We start from the raw sequence: 17,904 nt of genomic DNA, 5'->3' as shown, positions 1-17,904 counted from the left end.
GACTGGGGATACTCGCCTTGAGGTCTCCCCGGTTGAAGCAGCCTTCTTGGTCAGCCCATTAGGTAGACTGGGATTACTCGCGAAGAGGTTTCCACGGTGCGAAGGCCATCTTGGACAGGGACATTATCTAGACTGGGGATACTCACCCCGAGGTCTCCCCAGTGTTGCGGCCACCTTGGGCAGGGACATTAGCTAAACTGGGGATACTCGCCCCAAGGTCTCCCCGGTTCGGCGGCCATCTTGGGCAGTGACATTAGCTATACTTGGTCTACTTACCACAAGGTCCTCCCAGTGCGGCGGCCGACAGGGACATTAGCTAGACTGGGGATACTCGCCCCGAGGTCTCCCCGGTGTAGCAGCCATCTTGTTCAGGGACATTGGGTAGACTGGGGATACTCGCCCCGAGGTACGCTTGGTGCGGCGGCCATCTTTGTCAGGGACATTAGCTAGACTGGGGATACTCGCCCCGAGGACTCGGCAGTGTGACGGCCATCTTAGTCAGGGAAATTAGCAAAACTGGGGATACTAACCCCGAGGTATCCCCAGTGCGGCAGGGATATTAGCTAGACTGGGGATATTTGCCCCGAGGTCTCCCCAGTTCGGCGGCCATCTTGTGCAGTGACATTAGCTATACTTCGTCTACTTACCACGAGGCCTTCCCAGTGCGGCGGCCGACAGGGACATCAGCTAGACTGGGGATACTCGCCCCGAGGTCACCCTGGTGCAGCAGCCTTCTTGGTCAGCCCATAACCTCAATTGGGGATACACGCCCCGAGGTCTCCCCGGTGCGGTGGCCATCTTGGTCTTGGAAATTTTCTAGACTGGGGATACTCGCCTCGAGGTCTCCCCGGTGAAGCAGCCTTCTTGGTCAGCCCATAAAGTAGACTGGGATTACTCGCGAAGAAGTCTCCCAGATGCGAAGGCCATCTTGGACAGGGACATAAGCTAGACTGGGGATACTCACCCCGAGGTCTCCCCAGTGTTGCGGCCACCTTGGGCAGGGACATTAGCTAGACTGGGGATACTCGCACCGAGGTCTCCCCGGTTCGGCGGCCATCTTGGGCAGTGATATGAACTATACTTGGTCTACTTACCACGAGGCCTTCCCAGTGCGGCGGCCGACAGGGACATCAGCTAGACTGGGGATACTCGCCCCGAGGTCACCCCGGTGCAGCAGCCTTCTTGGTCAGCCCATTAGCTCAATTGGGGATACACGCCCCGAGGTCTCCCCGGTGCTGCGGCCATCTTGGTCTTGGAAATTTTCTAGACTGGGGATACTCGCCTCGAGCTCTCCCCGGTGAAGCAGCCTTCTTGGTCAGCCCATAAAGTAGACTGGGATTACTCGCGAAGAAGTCTCCCCGATGCGAAGGCCATCTTGGACAGGGACATTAGCTAGACTGGGGATACTCACCCCGAGGTCTCCCCAGTGTTGCGGCCACCTTGGGCAGGGACATTAGCTAGACTGGGAATACTCGCCCCGAGGTCTCCCCGGTTCGGCGGCCATCTTGGGCAGTGACATTAACTATACTTGGTCTACTTACCACGAGGTCTTCCGAGTGCGGCGGCCGACAGGGACATTAGCTAGACTGGGGATACTCGCCCCGAGGTTACCCCGGTGCAGCAGCCTTCTTGGTCAGCCCATTAGCTCAATTGGGGATACACGCCCCGAGGTCTCCCCGGTGCGGCAGCCATCTTTGTCAGGGACATTAGCTAAACTGGGGGTACACGCCCCGAGGTCTCCCCAGTACGGTGGCCATCTTAGTCAGGAAATTTATCAAGACTGGGGATACTAACCCCGAGGTCTCCCCGGTGCGGCGGCCATCTTGGTCTTGGAAAAATTAACTAGACTGGGGATACTCGCCTCGAGGTCTCCCCGGTGAAGCAGCCTTCTTGGTCAGCCCATTAGGTAGACTGGGATTACTCACGAAGAGGTCTCCCCGGTGCGAAGGCCATCTTGGACAGGGACATTAGCTAGACTGGGGATACTCACCCCGAGGTCTCCCCAGTGTTGCGGCCACCTTGGGCAGGGACATTAGCTAGACTGGGGATACTCGCTCCGAGGTCTCCCCGGTGCAGCAGCCATCTTGTTCAGGGACATTGGGTAGACTGGGGATACTCGCCCCGAGGTACGCTTGGTGCGGTGGGCATCTTTGTCAGGGACATTAGCTAGACTGGGGATACTAACTCGGGGTCTCCCCAGTGCGGCGGACATCTTAGTCAGGGATATTAGCAAGACTGGGGATTCTAACCCCAAGATCTCCCCAGTGCGGCGGCCCACATGGACATCAGATAGACTGGGGATACTCACCCCGAAGTCTCCTCAGTGCGGCCGCCATCTTGGACGGGCACATTAGCTAGACTGGGGACACTCACCCCGGGGTCTCCCCAGCGCGGCGAACGTCTTGGTCAGGGACATTCGCTTGACTGGGGATACACACCCCAAGGTCTTCCCGGTGCAGCGGCGATCATGGTCAGGGACATTAGCTCGACTGGGGATACTCACCCCGAGGTCACCCCGGTGCAGCAGCCTTCTTCGTCAGCCCATTAGCTCAATTGGGGATACACGCCCCGAGGTCTCCCCGGTGCGGCAGCCATCTTTGTCAGGGACATTAGCTCGACTGGGGATACTCACCCCGAGGTCTCGTCAGTGCGGCAGCCATCTCCGTCAGGGACATTAGCTCGACTGGGGATACTCGCACCGAGGTCCCCTTGTTGCGGCGGCCATCTTGGTCAGGGACATTAGCTAGCATGGGGATACTTGTCCCGAGGTCTCCGCAGTGCAGTGGCAATCTTGGACAGGGACGTTAGCTAGAGTGGGGATACTCGCACCGAGGTCCCCTTGTTGCGGCGGCCATCTTGGTCAGGGACATTAGCTAGCATGGGGATACTTGTCCCGAGGTCTCCGCAGTGCGGTGGCAATCATGGACAGGGACGTTAGCTAGACTGGGGATACTCGCCACTGGTCTCCCAAGTGCGTCGGCCACCTTGGACAGAGACATTAGCTAGACTGGGGATACGCGCCCCGAGGTCTCCCCGGTGCGGTGGCCATCTTAGTCAGGAACATGTTCTAGACCGGGGTTACTCGCTCAGAGGTCTCCCCAGTGCGGCGGCCATCTGAGTCAGTGAAATTAGCAAGACTGGGGATACTAACCCCGAGGTCTCCCCAGTGCGGCGGACATCTTAGTCAGGGATTTTAGCAAGACTGGAGATACTCACCCCAAGGTCTCCCCAGTGCGGCGGCGATCTTGGTCAGGGACATTAGCTTGACAGGGGATACTCACCCCAAGGTCTCCCCGGTGCAGTGCCCATCTTGGTCAGGGACATTAACTAGACTGGGGATACTCACCCCAAAGTCTCCTCAGTGCGTAAACCACCTTGGGAAGGGTCATTAGCTAGACTGGGGATACACGCCCCGAGGTCTACCCGGTGCGGCGGCCATCTTGTTCAGGGACATTAGGTAGACTGGGGATACTCGCTCCGAGGTCCGCTTGGTGCGGTGGCCATCTTGGTCAGGGACATTAGCTAGACTGGGGATACTCGCCCCGAGGTCCCCTTGGTGCGGCGGCCATCTTGGTCAGGGACATTAGCTAGACTGGGGATACACTCCCCGAGGTCTCCGCAGTGCGGCGGCAATGGTGGACAAGCATATTAGCTAGACTAGGGATACTCGCCGTTTGGTCTCCCAAGTGCGGCGGCCACCTTGGACAGAGACATTAGCTAGACTGGGGATATGCGCCCCGAGGTCTCCCCGGTGCAGGAGCCATCTTGGTCAGGGACATCAGCAAGACTGGGGTTACTCGCTCAGAGGTCTCCCCGGTGCGGATGCCATTTTGGACAGGGACATTAGCTAGACTGGAGATACACGTCCCGAGGTCTCCTCGGTGCGGCCGCCATCTTGGTCAGGGACCCTAGCTAGACTGGGGATACTCGCCCCGGGGTATCCTAGGTGCTGCGGCCATCTTGGAAAGGGACATTAACTAGGCAGGAGATACTTGCCCCGAGGTCTCCCCGGTGCGGCAGCCATCTTCGTCAGGGAAATTAGCGAGACTGGGGATACTCGCCCCGAGGTCTCCCCGGTGCATTGGCCTTTTTGGTCAGCCCATTAGCTCGACTGGGGTTACTCGCCCCGAGGACTCCCCGGTGCGAAGGCCATCTTGGACAGGGACTTTAGCTAGATTGGGGATACAAGCCCCGAGGTCTCCCCGGTGCAATGGCCATCTTTGTCAGGGACATTAGCTAGACTGGTGATACACGCCCTGAGGTCTCCCCAGTGCGTGGCCACTTGGTCAGGGATATTATTAAGACTGGGGATACTCACCCCGAGGTCTCCTCAGTGAGGTGGCCATCTTGGACGGGCACATTAGCTAGACTGGGGAAACTCAGTTCGAGGTCTCCCCAGTGCGGCGGCCATCTTGGACAGGGACTTTAGCTAGACTGGGGATACTCACCCCGAGGTCTCCCCAGTGCGGCAGTGATCTTGGACAGGAACATTAGCAAGACAGGGGATACTCACCGCAATGTCTCCCCGGTGCAGCGGCCATCTTAGTGAGGGACATTCGGTACACTGGGAATACTCACCCCGAGGTTTCCTCAGTTCGTCGGAAATCTTGGACGGGTACATTAGCGAGACTGGGGATACTCGTCCCTTGGTCTCCCAAGTGCGGAGAACACCTTGGACAGAGACATTAGCTAGAATGGGTATACCTTCCCCGAGGTCTCCCCGGTGCAGCGGCCATCTTGGTCAGGGACATTAGCTAGACAAGGGGTTACTCGCCCCGAGGTCTCCCCGGTGAGGCGGCGATATTGGACCGGGACATTAGCTAGACTGGTCATACTGGCCCCGAAGTCACCCCGGTGCAGCGGCCTTCTTTGTCAGCCCATTTACTCAACTGGGGTTACTCAACCCGAGGTTTCCCCGGTGCGAAGGCCATCTTGGACAGGGACTTTAGCTAGACGGGGGATACACGCCCCGAGGTCTCCCCAGTGCTTGGACAAGGACATTAGCTTGACTGGGGATACTTACCCCTGGTCGCCACAGTGCAGCTGCCATCTTGGACAGGGACATTAGCAAGACTGGGGATACTCCTCCCGTGGTCTCCCCAATGTGCCGACCATCTTGGTGAGGGAAATCAGCTAGAGTAGGGATACTCACCCCGAGGTCTCCCCAGTGCGGCGGCTATCTTGGACAGGAACTTTAGCAAGACTGGGGATATTCACCCTGGGGTCTATTCAGTGCGGCGGCCATCTTGGATGGGCACATTAGCTAGACTGGGGATACTCATCCCGAGGTTTCCCCAGTGCTGCGGCCAACTTGGACAGGGACATTAGCTAGACTGGGAATACTCACCCCGAGGTCTCCCCAGTGCGGCGGCCATCTTGGTCAGAGAAATTAGCTAGACTGGGGATACATGCCCTGAAGTCTCCCCAGTGCGGCGGCAATCTTGGACAGAGACATTAGCTAGACTGGGAATACTCACCCCGAGGTCTCCCCAGTGCGGCGGCCATCTTGGTCAGAGACATTAGCTAGACTGGGGATACATGCCCCGAAGTCTCCCCAGTGCGACGGCCATCTTGGATGGGCACATTAGCTAGACTGGGGATACTCATCCCGAGGTCTCCCCAGTGCGGCGGCCATCTTGGTGAGGGGCATTAGCTAGACTGGGGATACTCACCCGAAGGTCTCACCAGTGCGGCAGCCATCTTAGTCAGGGACATTAGCTAGACTGGGAATACTCACCCCGAGGTCTCACCAGTGCGGCGGCCATCTTAGGAAGGGACATCAGCTAGACTGGGGATACTCATCCCGAGTTCTCACCAGTGCAGCGGCCATCTTGGGAAGCGACAATAGCTAGACTGGGGATACTCACCCCGAGGTCTCACCAGTGCAGCGGCCATCTTTGGCAGGGACATTAGTTAGACTGGGGATACTCGCCCCGAGATTTCCCCAGCACAGCGGCCATCTTGGTCAGGGAAATTAGCTAGACTGGGGATACTCGCCCCGAGGTCTCCCCAGTGCGGCGGCCATCTTGGTGAAGGACATTAGCTAGACTGGACATACTCACCCGAAGGTCTCACCAGTGCGGCAGCCATCTTAGTCAGGGACATTAGCTAGACTGGGAATACTCATCCCGAGGTCTCCCCAGTGTGTCGGCCATCTTGGTCAGGGAAATTAGCTAGACTGGGGATACTCGCCCCGAGGTGTCCCCGGTGCGGCGGCTGACAGGGACATTAGCTAGATTGGGGATACTCACCCCGAGGTCTCCTCAGTTTGGCGGAGATCTTGGACGGGTACATTAGCGAGACTGTGGATACATGCCCCGAGGTCTCCCCAGTGCGGCGGCAACTTTGGACAGGGATATAAGATAGACTGGGGATACTCGCCCCTTGGTCTCCCAAGTGCGGAGAAAACCTTGGACAGAGACATTAGCTAGAATGGGTATACCTTCCCCGAGGTCTCCCCGGTGCAGCGGCCATCTTGGTCAGGGACATTAGCTAGACAAGGGGTTACTCGCCCCGAGGTCTCCCCGGTGAGGCGGCGATATTGGACCGGGACATTAGCTAGACTGGTCATACTGGCCCCGAAGTCACCCCGGTGCAGCGGCCATCTAGGTCAGGGAAATTAGCTAGACAGGGGATACTCAAACCAAGGTCTCCCCGGTGCGGCGGCCTTCTTTGTCAGCCCATTTACTCAACTGGTGTTACTCAACCCGAGGTTTCCCCGGTGCGAAGGCCATCTTGGAAAGGGACTTTAGCTAGACGGGGGATACACGCCCCGAGGTTTCCCCAGTGCGGCGGCCATCTATGACAAGGACATTAGCTAGACTGGGGATACTCACCCCTGGTCGCCACAGTGCAGTGGCCATCTTGGACAGGGACATTAGCAAGACTGGGGATACTCCTCCCGAGGTCTCCCAAGTGCGGCGGCTATCTTGGGCTGGGACATTAGCAAGACTGGGGATATTCACCCTGGGGTCTCCTCAGTGCGGCGGCCATCTTGGATGGGCACATTAGCTAGACTGGGGATACTCATCCCGAGGTTTCCCCAGTGCTGCGGCCATCTTGGACAGGGACATTAGCTAGACTGGGAATACTCACCCCGAGGTCTCCTCAGTGCGGCGGCCATCTTGGTCAGAGACATTAGCTAGACTGGGGATACATGCCCCGAAGTCTCCCCAGTGCGGCGGCAATCTTGGACAGGGACATTATCTAAGATGGGGATACTCGCCCCTTGGTCTCACAAGTGCGGCGGCCACCTTGGACAGAGACATTAGCTAGACTGGGGTTTCTCGCCCCGAGGTGTCCCCGGTGCGGCGGCCATCTTGGACAGGGACATTAGCTAGACTGTGGATACACGCCCTGAGGTCTCCCCGGTGCGGCGGCCATCTTTGTCAGGAAAAGTAGCTAGACTGGGGATACTCGAACTGAGGTCTTCCTGGTACAGCGGCCGTATTGGTCAGCCCCTTAGCTCAACTGGGGTTACTCGCCCCGAGGTCTCCCCGGTGCGAAGGCATCTTGGACAGGGACTTTAGCTAGGCAGGGGATACACGCCCCGAGGTCTCCCCGGTGCGGTGGCCATCTCGGTAAGGCACAGTAGCTAGACTGGGAATACTCACCCCGAGGTCTCCCCAGTGCGGCGGCAATCTTGGACAGGGACATTAGCTAGACTGGGGATACTCACCCCTGGTTGGCACAATGCAGCGGCCATCTTGGACAGGGACATTAGCAAGAATGGGGATACACATCCCGAGGTCTCCCCAGTGCAGCAGCCATCTTGGTGAAGGACATCAGCTAGACTAGGGATACTCACCCCGAGGTCACCCCAGTGCGGCGGCTATCTTTGACAGGGACATTAGCTAGACTGGGGATACTCATCCCGAGGTCTACCCAGTTTGGCGAGCATCTTGGTGAGGGACATCAGCTCGACTGTGAATACTCACTCCGGGATCTCCCCAGTGTGTCGGCTATCTTTGACAGGGAAATTAGCTAGACTGGAGATACTTGCCCCAAGGTGTCCCCGATCCGGCGGCCATTTTGGTCAGGGACATCAGCTAGACTGGAGATATTCACCCCGAGGTCTCCCCAGTGCGACGGCCATCTTGGATGGGCACATTAGCTGGACTTGGGATACTCATCCCGAGGTCTCCCCAGTGCGGCGGCCATCTTGGTGAGGGACATTAGCTAGACTGGGGATACACATCCCGAGGTCTCCCCAGTACGGTGGCTTTCTTTGATCGGGACATTAGCTAGACTGGGGATATTCACCCCGAGGGCTCCCCGATACGGCGGCCAATTTGGTCAGGGAAATTAGTTAGACTGGGGATATTCACCCCGAGGTCTCCCCAGTGCGACGGCCATCTTGGATGGGCACATTAGCTGGACTTGGGATACTCATCCCGAGGTCTCCCCAGTGCAGCAGCCATCTTGGTGAAGGACATCAGCTAGACTAGGGATACTCACCCCGAGGTCACCCCAGTGCGGCGGCTATCTTTGACAGGGACATTAGCTAGACTGGGGATACTCATCCCGAGGTCTACCCAGTTTGGCGAGCATCTTGGTGAGGGACATCAGCTCGACTGTGAATACTCACTCCGGGATCTCCCCAGTGTGTCGGCTATCTTTGACAGGGAAATTAGCTAGACTGGAGATACTTGCCCCAAGGTGTCCCCGATCCGGCGGCCATTTTGGTCAGGGACATCAGCTAGACTGGAGATATTCACCCCGAGGTCTCCCCAGTGCGACGGCCATCTTGGTGAGGGACATTAGCTAGACTGGGGATACTCACCCGAAGGTCTCACCAGTGCGGCAGCCATCTTAGTCAGGGACATTAGCTAGACTGGGAATACTCATCCCGAGGCCTACCCAGTTTGGCGAGCATCTTGGTGAGGGACATCAGCTAGACTGTGAATACTCACCCGAGGTCTCCCCAGTGTGTCGGCCATCTTGGTCAGGGAAATTAGCTAGACTAGGGGATACTCGCCCCGAGGTGTCCTCTTTGCAGCGGCCTTCTTGGTCAGCCCAATAGCTAGACTGGGGTTACACGCCCCGAGGTCTCCCCGGTGCGAAGGCCATCTTGGACAGGGAATTAGCTAGACTGGGGATACACGCCCCAAGGTCTCCCCGGTGCGGCGGCTATCTTAGTCAGAGACATTAGCTAGACTGGGGATACTCGTCCCGAGGTCTCCACAGTGCGGCGGCCATCTCGGAAAGGGACATTAGCTAGACTGGGAATACTCACCCCAAGGTCTCCCCAGTGTGGCGGCCATCTTGGGCAGGGACATTAGCTAGAATGGTGATACTCACCCCGAGGTCTCCCCGATACGGCGGCCATCTTGGTCAGGGACATTAGCTAGACTGGGGATATTCACCCCGAGGTCTCACCAGTGCGGCGGCCATCTTGGGAAGGGACATCAGCTAGACTGGGGATACTCATCCCGAGTTCTCACCAGTGCAGCGGCCATCTTTGGCAGGGACATTAGTTAGACTGGGGATACTCGCCCCGAGATCTCCCCAGCACGGCGGCCATCTTGGTCAGGGACTGTAGCTAGACTGGGGATACTCGCCCCGAGGTCTCACCAGTGCGGCGGCCATCTTGGTAAGGGATATTAGCCAGACTGGGGATACTCACCCCAAGGTCTCCGCAGTGCGGCGGCCATCTTGGTCAAAACATAAGTTAGACTGGTGATACTCAGCCTGAGGACTCCCCGGTGCGGCGGCCATCTTGGTCAGGGACATCAGCTAGACTGGGGATACTCGCTCCGAGGTCTTCCCGGTGCGGCGGCCATCTTGGATGGGCACATTAGCTAGACTGGGTATACTCATCCCGAGGTCTCCCCAGTGCGGCGGCCATCTTGGTCAGGGACATCAGCTAGACTGGGGATACTCACTCCGAGGTCTCCCCGGTGCGGCGGCCATCTTGGGCAGTGACATTAGCTCGACTGGGGATACTCATCACGAGGTCTCCCCGGTGCGGCGGCCGACAGGGACATTAGCTAGACTGGGGATACTCACCCCGAGGTCTCCTCAGTTCGGCGGAAATCTTGGACGGGTACATTAGCGAGACTGGGGATACTCACCCCGAGGTCTCCCCGGTGCGGTCGCCATCTTGCTCTGGCACATTAGCTAGACTGGGGTTACTTACCCAGAGGTTTCCCCAGTGCGGTGGCCATTTTGGGCAGGGACGTAAGGTATATTGGGGATACTCACCCCGAGTTCTCTCCAATAAGGCGGTCATCTTGGGAGAGTACCCAAAATCCACAATAAGTGACCCATATTCAACAGGAAGTGACCTCAAATGACCCGGAAATGAACAGGAAGTGACCCAAATGAACACAAAATGGACCGGAAGTGACCCAAATGACCTGGAAACGGACTGGAAGTGCTCTAAATGACCCGAAAATGAACCAAAAGTGACCCAAATGATCCGGAAATGGACCAGAAGTGACCTAAGTGACTCCGAAACGGACCAGAATTGGTGTAAATGACCCGGAAATGAACCTGGAGTGGCCCAAATGACCCGGGAGTGGACTGGAAGTGACCCAAATGACCCGGAAATGGACCAAAAGTGACCAAAATGACCTGGAAATGGACCGAACGTTACCCAAATGACCCGGAAACGGACTGGAAATGGTCTAGATGACCCGGAAATGAACCAGAAGTGACCCAAATGATCCGGAAATGGACCGGAAGTGACTAAAATGACCCGGACATGGACCGAAAGTGACCCAAATGACCCGGGAATGAACCGGAAGCGGCCAAAATGATCCATAAATGAACCAGAAGTGACCCAAATGACCCGGAAACGGATTGGAAGTGGTCTAAATTACCCAGAAATGAACCAGAAGTGACCCAAATGGGCCGGACATTGACCAGAAGTGACCCAAATGACCCGGAAATGGACCGAAACAAGAAGTGACCAATATTCAACAGGAAGTGACCACAAATGACCCGGAAATGAACAGGAAGTAACCCAAATGACCCAGAAATGGACCGGAGGTGACCCCAATGAGCTGGACATTGACCAGAAGTGACCCAAATGACCCGGAAATGGACCGAAAGTTACCCAAATGACCCGGAAACGAACCTGAAATGGCCCAAGTGACCCAGAAATGAACCAGAAGTGACCCAAATGATCCAGAAATAGACCGGAAGTGACCCAAATGACCTCGAAACGAACCACAAATGGTCTAAATGACCCGGAAATTAACCGGAAGTGACCCAAATTGCCCAGAAAAGGACCAAAAGTAACCCTAATGACCCCGTAAAACAACCTGAAGTGGCCCAAACGACCTGGAAATGGACCGGAAGTGACCCAAATTACCCGGAAATGAACCGGAAGTTGCCCAAATCACCCAGAAATGTTCCAGAAGGGACCAGAATGACTCGGAAATGGACCGGAAGTGACCCAAATGACTCGGAAACAGACTGGTAGTGGTCTAAATGACCCAGAAATCAACCAGATGTGACCCAAATGATCCGGAAATGGATTGAAAGTGACCCAAATGACCCCGAAACGGACCAGAAGTGGTCTAAATGACCTGGAAATGAACCGGAAGTGATCCAAATGACCCCGAAATGGACCGAAAGTGACCCAAATGACCTGGAAATGAACCGAAAGTGGCCCCAATGACCCAGATTTGGACCGGAAAAGGCCAAAATGACCCGGAAATGGACTGGAAGTGGTCTAAATGACCCGGAAATGAACCAGAAGTGACCCAAATGATCCGGAAATGGACCGGAAGTGACCCAAATGACCCCAAAACGGACCAGAATTGGTCTAAATTACCCTGAAATGAACTGGAAGTGACCCAAATGACCCCAAAATGGACCAGAATTCGTTTTAATGACCAGGAGATGAACTGGAAGTGACCCAAATTAACGGGAAATGAACCGGAAGTTGCCCAAATTATCCGGAAATGGAGCAGAAGTGACCCAAATGACCCGGAAATGGACTGGAAGTGACCCAATTGACCTGGAAATGAACCGGAAGCGGTCAAAATGACTAGGAAAGTGACCAGAACTGGTCCAGATAACCCGGAAATTGACCGGAACTGTTCCAGATGACCCGGAAATTGACCAGAAGTGACATAAATGACCAGAAAATGGACTGGAAGTGACCCAAATGACCTGGAAACGGACCGGAAGTGACCCAAATGACCTGGAAATGGACCGGAAGTGACCCAAATGACCCGGAAATGAACTGAATTTATTTTCTTCCCTTATCATTTTTTTTGTCCTCCTCATTCGAGGCTATCCTCTATAATTTGATGTTATTCAACTTCATTCAGTATCATTTCAACGAATTCCACAGTTTTTCATAGAGGTCATTCAACTTCATTCAGTATCATTCAACTTGATTCTAATTCCTTCCACCTTATTCAACTTCATTCACCTTCGTTCAGTATCATTCAACTTCATTCCACTTAATTCTAGTTCAATTCAATTTATTACTTTTCATTCAACTTAATTCAGTATCATTTAACTTCATTGAACTTTATTCTAATGCATTCCGCAATTTCTTTTCAGCTATCTTCGCCTTCACACACAATTTCTTCAGAAATTGCATTCTCTAGTATTACTATGATATTGCTTCCTTTTTGAATCTCCAAAACATTGGCATGCCACAACTTCCACATACTTCATCCGATTCAACCCGTTCAAACTTTAAACTATTCCAAAAATTCATGCAATGGCTGCTCCTTTTTGTTTCCACCCCTAACATTTACGGTTCCCCCAAAATTCAACCTTTTTCACCCCCCAAAAAAAACATTCATTACCAATGGCACATTCAAACTGTAACTACTTCTACGATTCGCCCCGTTCAAATTTCAAATTATTCCAAAAATCCATGCCATCAAAACTTGCGTTTTTTGCCCCTAACATTTACGATTCCCCCAAAATTCTACTTTTTTCATGCCCAAAAAACCCATTCATTTCCAATGAATGAATTCCCTGCTCAAATATTTTTCATAGAGTTCATTCAACTTCATTCCTCTTTATTCAACTTTATTTAGTATCATTCAACTTTATTTAGTATCATTCAACTTTATTCAGCATCATTCGACTTTATTCAACTTCATTCAGTATTATTCAACTTTTTTCAGCATCATTCAACTTTATTCAACTTCATTCATCTTTCTTATTTTCTTTTCATCTTCCTTAGCCATGTCATGTCATCTTCCAAACCGCTTATCCTATATAGGGTCGCGGGGAGTTGCTGGAGCCTATCCCAGCCGTCAATGGGCGAAGGCAGACTACACCCCGAACTGGTCGCCAGCCAGTCGCAGGGCACACATAGACACTGTCACTGAGCGGGAATCGATCCCACACTGCCCGCACACAACTCAGGCATGTGTACCACTACACTATCAGCACTTCCTTAGCCTTCACATGCAATTTATCCAGAAATTCCCAAGTGGATGTTGTTGTGCAAAGATAGTTAATGCATGATCCCCAGCGGCCATGCTTTTTCTTCGTTTTTTAAATGAAGTAGGAGGAGAAGAAGAAAAAGCAGGCGAAGAAGATTGAGGGAAGAAGAAGACGAAGAAGAAGCGGCCGCTTTTACTTTCACTTTTCACGACTGCGACAAGCGTTTTAAAGTGCGGGATTGGATAAATTACACTATGGCATTCTAGTTAAGGTAAGTAAATTTTATGATAAAAATTAAAACTTTAAAGTAGTTTTTAGCTAACGCTCCGTTTTGCTCATCAGCTGCCGTGGTCGGTCGAAGCTAAATTCTGATCACAGCCTGCAAGCTTGGTATTTATATTCTTCGTTTAGCATTTTGATAGTTAAATTGATTGTTTAACAAGCATTTAGAAGTGTGGGAACAATGTTGGGGTTCGCAACAGCGTAACAGAGGCACAAATTCCCCAAAATAAAACTGTACAATAAATATCAGAAGTGTGGGAACCATGTTGGGGTTCGCAACGGCGTAACAGAGGCGCAAATCCCCCAAAATAAAACTGTACAATAAATATAATATAAAATAATAGTCATAATCATAAGCCCGTCTCTGCTTTGCAGGTTTCACAGGTCGCGGTTCTGTCCCCCCATTATCCGCGATGAATGAGGGATCACTGTAGTTTGTTTTCATGTCGGCGATTGCTATTTGTTGACGGTCCCTGGGCACTGCCTCCGCATCAGCCCTTCATTGGAAACAACGGCATGTTCCTCGCTTCGATGACAATCAGTTGTGCTAAGAATCAACTCATATCAGCTTGTAGCTCGTTGGCTACATCACTGTGGTTAGAGAGAAGCATTGTTTGTGTTTTAATAGTGCTTCGTTATTACGTTATTGGACCGACAACTCCGAATGTGCCAATCTGGTGCTACTGTTCTGACCCGACAACGGCATCTTCTGTATTACACACTCAGAAAACCCTGTGGGCCAAAAGTAACATCGCAATAATGGGCCATGGACTGTATAAAAATCACCTTCACTAGGATTATTAGCATGAGGCATTCTCTTCTGGACCGGGTCTGGCGCATACACAGTTCATCTGTCCGTCTGTCAGCCGACACTCGCGGAAGACAGCTGGAATTGGCCCATAACTGACTGCTATCTGGATAGTAATAATGCAATTTTCAATTTTCAAGTTATGTCTCTGAGCGGGGCACTAGACTGCGCCTAAATGGTTGCATTTTGCCCCTAAAATATGAGACCAGTGCAAGCATACCTGTCAACTTATACTTTTCCCACGTATTTTATATGTTTTTTGATCATTTCAAATTGTGTACGCCGTATACCGTAAACATTTTTGTACGGGGGTAAAAAAAATTAAAAACTCGTTTTTTGTTGGACCGATCTCGTCTTGCCCATTTCGGCTCTAATCCGGAGCGTTCGTTAGCGATTCCGACTGCAAACTTCGGCCGACTTTCACGAGCAAATACGATGCCGCCCCGTTGGCGATTGCTGTCATTAGGAAAAAAAAAAAGTGCTTGTACATTATTGGAATGTGCAATGGAAATACTTTTGGTCATTGAGTTATTCTTTGAAGCATTAATATTAACTCATTCAGTGCCAAAAACGTTTAAAGTCTTTTCACAGTCCAGCCATTCAACCTCAGGAACTTATTTACGGAAGCGTATTGCATTCACATTAAGGTTTTTGGAATTTTTTTTTTTTTATAACAAAAAAAATATACTGAAAAACAGAAAAAAAAATATTCTGAAAAACAGAAAAAAAAATATTCAGAAAAACAGAACAATAATTATTCAGAAAAACAGAAAAAAAATTAAACAGAAAAATAGAAAAAAAAATATTCCGAAAAACAAGAAAAAATATGTCAAAAAACAGGAAAAAAAAATGATTCTGAAAAACAGCATGGCAGTTTCTGTTTTTCGGAATTTTTATTTATTTTTTTTACCTCTGAACTCCAAGTGACGTGTTGCAGACTCGCTAATGGCGAACTCCGTCCCGCAAACCTCAACCTGCCTTCAACTTTATACCTAAGCCGGTTCAATTAAGGTAAGACATGTACCGTAATTAGTAACACAAAGTAATTAGTTGTATTTTATGCTTTTTAACTGTATACCTTCCTCATAATGTAAGTTTATATCATTTTATGGAGCATGTCGATTGGCACGATTTCAGATTGTGTCTTTTTGTCACGCCGGGCATTGCTCATCCTTCGCTTGACACAAGTAGAATGAGCCATTCGTCATATCGTTATTTGTATGTTAATTAAGTAATACTGCACTCTCCTGTATGTAGAGGGAGCCGTACGCTGTAAAATTATTTACATATGTTAACACTGTGCTTCCGTAGGTTTAACGAGGCATTAACGTTAAATAATATGCTGAATGCTAGTTTATACAAGTATACACTAAGATAAGATAAGATAAGAATGCCTTTATTGATCCCACAATGGGGAAATTTTCATTGTTACAGCAGCAAAGAAATATAGGTCACACAGGGACGGCGGCATAATGAAGCCATTAATGTATAACATTGACGGCAAACATTCGGGATCAAACCTATGTAAATATAAGCAGTAACATGTGTATATACACATGTATATACACACCAACATACATCTACATAAAAAGTATGAGGAACACTCATTTTGGCCTGCACATAGTACAGAGGAAAAATACTCTAAGTAAGTGACAGTGCTGCAGTGCTGTAGTGAAATGTAAGGAACAGCATTGGATAAAAATAAAACTAGACTAACAGTAGTGGGGAATGTTGAGTATTGCACGGTATTACAGTAGTGGGGAATATTGGGTATTGCACGATATGAGCTAGGTGCAGGACTGCACAATTGCACTAATGTCCGCCAGTTTGTAGAGACTACACAATGTTCTTGTTAAAGAGACTGACAGCAGCAGGCAAGAAGGAACGGCGGAATCTCTCCTTTGCACAGCGAGGGTGTAACAGTCTGTCACTGAAGGAGCTGTGGAGTGCTGTTAGGGTGCCCTGGAGGGGGTGGTCCGGGTTGCCCAGCATTGATGACAGCTTGGCCAACATCCTCCTGTCCCCCACCGAGTCCACAGAGTCCAGGGAGCAGCCCAGGACAGAGCCGGCCCTCCTGACCAGTTTGTCCAGCCGCTTCTTGTCCTGGGCCGAGACGCCGCCTGCCCAGGTGACCACTCCCTGGAAGATGACCGATTCAACCACCGAGTCAAAAAAGTTCCTGAGGAGTGTCCCCTGAACCCCAAAAGACCTCAGTCTCCTGAGTAGGAAGAGTCTGCTCTGACTCTTCCTATAGAGGGCAGTGTTGTCGCACCAGTCCAGTTTATTGTTCAGATGAACACCCAGGTACTTGTAAGTTGAGACTCTCTCAACATCTGTTCCCCGGATATTCACTGGTGCAGGTGAAGAGTGCTGGCGCCTACCGAAATCCACCACCATTTCTTTGGACTTCCCCGCATTGAACAGGGGGCGGTTCTGCTGGCACCAGTCCACAAAACCCTGAGTAAGTTCTCTGTACTCCCATCATCTCCGCCTGTGATGAGGCCGACAATCGCAGAGTCGTCAGAGAACTTCTGCAGGTGACAGGTAGGGGTGTTGTAGTTGAAGTCCGAGGTGTAGAGGGTGAACAGGAAGGGAGCCAAGACTGTTCCCTGTGGGGCCCCCGTGCTGCAGAGGAGCACGTCAGACACACAGTCCTGTGTCCTCACATACTGTGGCCGGTTTGTGAGGTAGTCCTGGATCCATGTGGTGAGGTGGTGGGCCACCCCCGCCTGCTCCAGCTTGTCTCCCAGTAGGGCTGGATGGTGTTGAAAGCACTGGAGAAATCAAAGAACATGATCCTCACAGTGCTCCCCGCCTTCTCCAGGTGGGAGAGTGAAGTGTGGAGGAGGTAGATGATGGCATCATCCACACTGATGCCAGGCTGGTATGCGAACTGGAGTGGGTCCATTGAGGAGCTCACCAGGGGGCGCAGGTGGACAAGGACCAGTCTCTCCAGGGTCTTCATCAGGTGAGACGTCAGCGCCACTGGTCTGAAGCTGTTGAGCTCCTTCGGGTGGGGGGGTCTTTGGCACCGGGACCAGGCAGGATGTTTTCCATAGCTGGGGGACCCTGCCCAGCTTCAGGCTCAGGTTGAACATGTGCTGGACAATTCCACACAGCTGGTCTGCGCAGGATTTGAGGAGCTGGGGGCTGATGCCATCTGGACCCGCTACCTTCCTCGCCTTCATCTTCTTCAGCTGGTTCCTCACCTGAGATGTTGTGAAGGCCAAGGCTGGGCAGGAGGGAGTGGTGGCTATCTGGTGTAGCTGGGAGCTGGAGACTGTGGAGAAAAGGGGGGAGGGGGTGACACGACCAGCAGCAGGAGTAGGTGGAGGCTGCAGCAGGAGAGACTGAGTGGAGGCAGGCATCTGATCGAACCTATAAAAAAAGAGGTTCAGCTTATTTGCCCACTGCAGGTCCCCCCCAGTCTGGGTCTTGGGTTGTCCGTG

The sequence above is a fragment of the Filicampus tigris genome, chromosome 5 (genome assembly GCF_054856515.1).
Source record: "Filicampus tigris isolate MCC_2025a chromosome 5, RoL_Ftig_1.0, whole genome shotgun sequence".
NCBI classification, from domain to species: domain Eukaryota; kingdom Metazoa; phylum Chordata; class Actinopteri; order Syngnathiformes; family Syngnathidae; genus Filicampus; species Filicampus tigris.
Note: the sequence above shows the minus strand (reverse complement) of the source record.